Source organism: Oncorhynchus nerka, unplaced genomic scaffold, assembly GCF_034236695.1.
Source record: "Oncorhynchus nerka isolate Pitt River unplaced genomic scaffold, Oner_Uvic_2.0 unplaced_scaffold_811, whole genome shotgun sequence".
In the NCBI taxonomy this organism is placed as follows: Eukaryota; Metazoa; Chordata; class Actinopteri; order Salmoniformes; family Salmonidae; genus Oncorhynchus; species Oncorhynchus nerka.
Window position 1 is genome coordinate 16,176 of NW_027040444.1, and position 7,500 is coordinate 23,675.

At 45.5% G+C, this 7,500-nt stretch overlaps 1 long non-coding RNA gene and 1 pseudogene across 1 annotated transcript in view; both read left to right on the forward strand.

Annotated features, from left to right (window-relative positions):
- LOC135571067 (uncharacterized) overlaps positions 1-7,500 on the forward strand; it is a 73,272-nt gene that overhangs the window by 3,565 nt on the left and 62,207 nt on the right. The window lies entirely within an intron of this gene.
- Positions 1-7,500, forward strand: part of LOC135571065 (prominin-1-A-like) — a 66,811-nt pseudogene that overhangs the window by 1,036 nt on the left and 58,275 nt on the right.

Sequence of the window (7,500 nt, forward strand, 5' to 3'; positions counted from 1 at the left end):
GGACTTCTACAGGTCTGTGTGGTTAGATGGACTTCTACAGGTCTGTGTGGTTAATGGACAGATGGACTTCTACAGGTCTGTGTGTTAGATGGACTTCTACAGGTCTGTGTGGTTAGATGGACTTCTACAGGTGTGTGTGATTAGATGGACTTCTACAGGTCTGTGGTTAGATGGACTTCTACAGGTCTGTGTGGTTAGATGGACTTCTAGAGGGTCTGTGTGGTTAGATGGACTTCTACAGGTCCGTGTGGTTAGATGGACTTACAGGTCCGTGTGGTTAGATGGACTTCTACAGGTCCGTGTGGTTAGATGGACTTCTACAGGTCTGTGTGGTTAGATGGACTTCTACAGGTCTGTGTGTTTAGATGGACTTCTACAGGTCTGTGTGGTTAGATGGACTTCTACAGATGGACTTCTACAGGTCTGTGTGGTTAGATGGACTTCTACAGGTCTGTGTGGTTAGATGGACTTCTACAGGTCTGTGATGGTTACAGATGGACTTCTACAGGTCTGTGTGGTTAGATGGACTTCTACAGGTCTGTGTGGTTAGATGGACTTCTACAGGTCTGTGTGGTTAGATGGACTTCTACAGGTCTGTGTGGTTAGATGGACTTCTAGGTCTGTGTGGTTAGATGGACTTCTACAGGTCTGTGTGGTTAGATGGACTTCTACAGGTCTGTGTGGTTAGATGGACTTCTACAGGTCTGTGTGTTAGATGGACTTCTACAGGTCTGTGTGGTTAGATGGACTTCTACAGGTCTGTGTGGTTAGATGGACTTCTACAGGTCTGTGTGGTTAGATGGACTTCTACAGGTCTGTGTGTTAGATGGACTTCTACAGGTCTGTGTGGTTAGATGGACTTCTACAGGTCTGTGTGGTTAGATGGACTAGGTCTGTGTGGTTAGATGGACTTCTACAGGTCTGTGTGTTAGATGGACTTCTACAGATGGACTTCTACAGGTCTGTGTGGTTAGATGGACTTCTACAGGTCTGTGTGGTTAGATGGACTTCTACAGGTCTGTGTGGTTAGATGGACTTCTACAGGTCTGTGTGTTAGATGGACTTCTACAGGTCTGTGTGGTTAGATGGACTTCTACAGGTCTGTGTGGTTAGATGGACTTCTACAGGTCTGTGTGGTTAGATGGACTCTGGTCTGTGTGGTTAGATGGACTTCTACAGGTCTGTGTGGTTAGATGGACTTCTACAGGTCTGTGTGGTTAGATGGACTTCTACAGGTCTGTGTGGTTAGATGGACTTCTACAGGTCTGTGTGGTTAGATGGACTTCTACAGGTCTGTGTGGTTAGATGGACTTCTACAGGTCTGTGTGGTTAGATGGACTTCTACAGGTCTGTGTGGTTAGATGGACTTCTACAGGTCTGTGTGGTTAGATGGACTTCTACAGGTCTGTGTGGTTAGATGGACTTCTACAGGTCTGTGTGGTTAGATGGACTTCTACAGGTCTGTGTGGTTAGATGGACTGGTCTGTGTGGTTAGATGGACTTCTACAGGTCTGTGTGGTTAGATGGACTTCTACAGGTCTGTGTGGTTAGATGGACTTCTACAGGTCCGTGTGGTTAGATGGACTTCTACAGGTCCGTGTGGTTAGATGGACTTCTACAGGTCTGTGTGGTTAGATGGACATCTACAGGTCTGTGTGGTTAGATGGACTTCTACAGGTCTGTGTGTTTAGATGGACTTCTACAGGTCTGTGTGGTTAGATGGACTTCTACAGGTCTGTGTGGTTAGATGGACTTCTACAGGTCTGTGTGGTTAATACAGATGGACTTCTACAGGTCTGTGTGGTTAGATGGACTTCTACAGGTCTGTGTGATTAGATGGACTTCTACAGGTCTGTGTGGTTAATACAGATGGACTTCTACAGGTCTGTGTGGTTAGATGGACTTCTACAGGTCTGTGTGTTTAGATGGACTTCTACAGGTCTGTGTGTTTAGATGGACTTCTACAGGTCTGTGTGGTTAGATGGACTTCTACAGGTCTGTGTGGTTAGATGGACTTCTACAGGTCTGTGTGATTAGATGGACTTCTACAGGTCTGTGTGGTTAATACAGATGGACTTCTACAGGTCTGTGTGATTAGATGGACTTCTACAGGTCTGTGTGGTTAGATGGACTTCTACAGGTCTGTGTGATTAGATGGACTTCTACAGGTCTGTGTGGTTAGATGGACTTCTACAGGTCTGTGTGGTTAGATGGACTTCTACAGGTCTGTGTGTTTAGATGGACTTCTACAGGTCTGTGTGGTTAGATGGACTTCTACAGGTCTGTGTGGTTAGATGGACTTCTACAGGTCTGTGTGGTTAGATGGACTTCTACAGGTCTGTGTGGTTAGATGGACTTCTACAGGTCTGTGTGGTTAGATGGACTTCTACAGGTCTGTGTGGTTAGATGGACTTCTACAGGTCTGTGTGGTTAGATGGACTTCTACAGGTCTGTGTGGTTAGATGGACTTCTACAGGTCTGTGTGGTTAGATGGACTTCTACAGGTCTGTGTGTTTAGATGGACTTCTACAGGTCTGTGTGGTTAGATGGACTTCTACAGGTCTGTGTGTTTAGGTGGACTTCTACAGGTCTGTGTGATTAGATGGACTTCTACAGGTCTGTGTGGTTAGATGGACTTCTACAGGTCTGTGTGGTTAGATGGACTTCTACAGGTGTGTGTGGTTAGATGGACTTCTACAGGTCTGTGTGTTTAGATGGACTTCTACAGGTCTGTGTGATTAGATGGACTTCTACAGGTCTGTGTGGTTAGATGGACTTCTACAGGTCTGTGTGATTAGATGGACTTCTACAGGTCTGTGTGATTAGATGGACTTCTACAGGTCTGTGTGGTTAGATGGACTTCTACAGGTCTGTGTGATTAGATGGACTTCTACAGGTCTGTGTGTTTAGATGGACTTCTACAGGTCTGTGTGTTTAGATGGACTTCTACAGGTCTGTGTGGGTAGATGGACTTCTACAGGTCTGTGTGGGTAGATGGACTTCTACAGGTCTGTGTGGTTAATACAGATGGACTTCTACAGGTCTGTGTGATTAGATGGACTTCTACAGGTCTGTGTGGTTAGATGGACTTCTACAGGTCTGTGTGATTAGATGGACTTCTACAGGTCTGTGTGGTTAATACAGATGGACTTCTACAGGTCTGTGTGATTAGATGGACTTCTACAGGTCTGTGTGTTTAGATGGACTTCTACAGGTCTGTGTGGTTAGATGGACTTCTACAGGTCTGTGTGGTTAGATGGACTTCTACAGGTCTGTGTGATTAGATGGACTTCTACAGGTCTGTGTGTTTAATACAGATGGACTTCTACAGGTCTGTGTGTTTAGATGGACTTCTACAGGTCTGTGTGGGTAGATGGACTTCTACAGGTCTGTGTGTTTAGATGGACTTCTACAGGTCTGTGTGGTTAGATGGACTTCTACAGGTCTGTGTGGTTAGATGGACTTCTACAGGTCTGTGTGGTTTAGATGGACTTCTACAGGTCTGTGTGATTAGATGGACTTCTACAGGTCTGTGTGGTTAGATGGACTTCTACAGGTCTGTGTGGTTAGATGGACTTCTACAGGTCTGTGTGGTTAATAGATGGACTTCTACAGGTCTGTGTGGTTAGATGGACTTCTACAGGTCTGTGTGTTTAGATGGACTTCTACAGGTCTGTGTGTTTAGATGGACTTCTACAGGTCTGTGTGGTTAGATGGACTTCTACAGGTCTGTGTGGTTAGATGGACTTCTACAGGTCTGTGTGATTAGATGGACTTCTACAGGTCTGTGTGGTTAATACAGATGGACTTCTACAGGTCTGTGTGATTAGATGGACTTCTACAGGTCTGTGTGGTTAGATGGACTTCTACAGGTCTGTGTGGTTAGATGGACTTCTACAGGTCTGTGTGGTTAGATGGACTTCTACAGGTCTGTGTGGTTAGATGGACTTCTACAGGTCTGTGTGGTTAGATGGACTTCTACAGGTCTGTGTGGTTAGATGGACTTCTACAGGTCTGTGTGGTTAGATGGACTTCTACAGGTCTGTGTGTTTAGATGGACTTCTACAGGTCTGTGTGGTTAGATGGACTTCTACAGGTCTGTGTGTTTAGGTGGACTTCTACAGGTCTGTGTGATTAGATGGACTTCTACAGGTCTGTGTGGTTAGATGGACTTCTACAGGTCTGTGTGGTTAGATGGACTTCTACAGGTGTGTGTGGTTAGATGGACTTCTACAGGTCTGTGTGTTTAGATGGACTTCTACAGGTCTGTGTGGATTAGATGGACTTCTACAGGTCTGTGTGGTTAGATGGACTTAGATGGACTTCTACAGGTCTGTGTGTTTAGATGGACTTCTACAGGTCTGTGTGGTTAGATGGACTTCTACAGGTCTGTGTGGTTAGATGGACTTCTACAGGTCTGTGTGTTTAGATGGACTTCTACAGGTCTGTGTGATTAGATGGACTTCTACAGGTCTGTGTGGTTAGATGGACTTCTACAGGTCTGTGTGGTTAGATGGACTTCTACAGGTCTGTGTGGTTAGATGGACTTCTACAGGTCTGTGTGTTTAGATGGACTTCTACAGGTCTGTGTGGGTAGATGGACTTCTACAGGTCTGTGTGGGTAGATGGACTTCTACAGGTCTGTGTGGTTAGATGGACTTCTACAGGTCTGTGTGGGTAGATGGACTTCTACAGGTCTGTGTGATTAGATGGACTTCTACAGGTCTGTGTGGGTAGATGGACTTCTACAGGTCTGTGTGGTTAGATGGACTTCTACAGGTCTGTGTGGTTAGATGGACTTCTACAGGTCTGTGTGGTTAGATGGACTTCTACAGGTCTGTGTGTTTAGATGGACTTCTACAGGTCTGTGTGGTTAGATGGACTTCTACAGGTCTGTGTGGTTAGATGGACTTCTACAGGTCTGTGTGATTAGATGGACTTCTGTGTGTTTAGATGGACAGGTCTGTGTGGTTAGATGGACTTCTACAGGTCTGTGTGATTAGATGGACTTCTACAGGTCTGTGTGATTAGATGGACTTCTACAGGTCTGTGTGGTTAGATGGACTTCTACAGGTCTGTGTGGTTAGATGGACTTCTACAGGTCTGTGTGGTTAGATGGACTTCTACAGGTCTGTGTGGTTAGATGGACTTCTACAGGTCTGTGTGGTTAGATGGACTTCTACAGGTCTGTGTGGTTAGATGGACTTCTACAGGTCTGTGTGGTTAGATGGACTTCTACAGGTCTGTGTGGTTAGATGGACTTCTACAGGTCTGTGTGGTTAGATGGACTTCTACAGGTCTGTGTGGTAGATGGACTTCTACAGGTCTGTGTGGTTAGATGGACTTCTACAGGTCTGTGTGTTTAGATGGACTTCTACAGGTCTGTGTGATTAGATGGACTTCTACAGGTCTGTGTGGTTAGATGGACTTCTACAGGTCTGTGTGTTAGATGATGGACTTCTACAGGTCTGTGTGGTTAATACAGATGGACTTCTACAGGTCTGTGTGGTTAGATGGACTTCTACAGGTCTGTGTGGTTAGATGGACTTCTACAGGTCTGTGTGGTTAGATGGACTTCTACAGGTCTGTGTGGTTAGATGGACTTCTACAGGTCTGTGTGGTTAGATGGACTTCTACAGGTCTGTGTGGTTAGATGGACTTCTACAGGTCTGTGTGGTTAGATGGACTTCTACAGGTCTGTGTGGTTAGATGGACTTCTACAGGTCTGTGTGATTAGATGGACTTCTACAGGTCTGTGTGGTTAGATGGACTTCTACAGGTCTGTGTGGTTAGATGGACTTCTACAGGTCTGTGTGGTTAGATGGACTTCTACAGGTCTGTGTGATTAGATGGACTTCTACAGGTCTGTGTGGTTAGATGGACTTCTACAGGTCTGTGTGGTTAGATGGACTTCTACAGGTCTGTGTGGTTAGATGGACTTCTACAGGTCTGTGTGGTTAGATGGACTTCTACAGGTCTGTGTGGTTAGATGGACTTCTACAGGTCTGTGTGGTTAGATGGACTTCTACAGGTCTGTGTGGTTAGATGGACTTCTACAGGTCTGTGTGGTTAGATGGACTTCTACAGGTCTGTGTGTTTAATACAGATGGACTTCTACAGGTCTGTGTGGTTAGATGGACTTCTACAGGTCTGTGTGGTTAGATGGACTTCTACAGGTCTGTGTGGTTAGATGGACTTCTACAGGTCTGTGTGGTTAGATGGACTTCTACAGGTCTGTGTGGTTAGATGGACTTCTACAGGTCTGTGTGGTTAGATGGACTTCTACAGGTCTGTGTGGTTAGATGGACTTCTACAGGTCTGTGTGGTTAGATGGACTTCTACAGGTCTGTGTGATTAATTAGATGGACTTCTACAGGTCTGTGTGGTTAGATGGACTTCTACAGGTCTGTGTGGTTAGATGGACTTCTACAGGTCTGTGTGATTAGATGGACTTCTACAGGTCTGTGTGGTTAGATGGACTTCTACAGGTCTGTGTGGTTAGATGGACTTCTACAGGTCTGTGTGATTAGATGGACTTCTACAGGTCTGTGTGGTTAGGTCTGTGTGTTTAGATGGACTTCTACAGGTCTGTGTGATTAGATGGACTTCTACAGGTCTGTGTGGTTAGATGGACTTCTACAGGTCTGTGTGTTTAGATGGACTTCTACAGGTCTGTGTGATTAGATGGACTTCTACAGGTCTGTGTGGTTAGATGGACTTCTACAGGTCTGTGTGTTTCTACAGGTAGATGGACTTCTACAGGTCTGTGTGTTTAGATGGACTTCTACAGGTCTGTGTGGTTAGATGGACTTCTACAGGTCTGTGTGGTTAGATGGACTTCTACAGGTCTGTGTGGTTAGATGGACTTCTACAGGTCTGTGTGGTTAGATGGACTTCTACAGGTCTGTGTGGTTAGATGGACTTCTACAGGTCTGTGTGGTTAGATGGACTTCTACAGGTCTGTGTGGTTAGATGGACTTCTACAGGTCTGTGTGGTTAGATGGACTTCTACAGGTCTGTGTGTTTAATACAGATGGACTGTGTTTAGATGGACTTCTACAGGTCTGTGTGGTTAGATGGACTTCTACAGGTCTGTGTGGTTAGATGGACTTCTACAGGTCTGTGTGATTAGATGGACTTCTACAGGTCTGTGTGGTTAGATGGACTTCTACAGGTCTGTGTGGTTAGATGGACTTCTACAGGTCTGTGTGGTTAGATGGACTTCTACAGGTCTGTGTGATTAGATGGACTTCTACAGGTCTGTGTGGTTAGATGGACTTCTACAGGTCTGTGTGGTTAATACAGATGGACTTCTACAGGTCTGTGTGGTTAGATGGACTTCTACAGGTCTGTGTGGTTAGATGGACTTCTACAGGTCTGTGTGGTTAGATGGACTTCTACAGGTCTGTGTGGTTAGATGGACTTCTACAGGTCTGTGTGGTTAGATGGACTTCTACAGGTCTGTGTGATTAGATGGACTTCTACAGGTCTGTGTGGTTA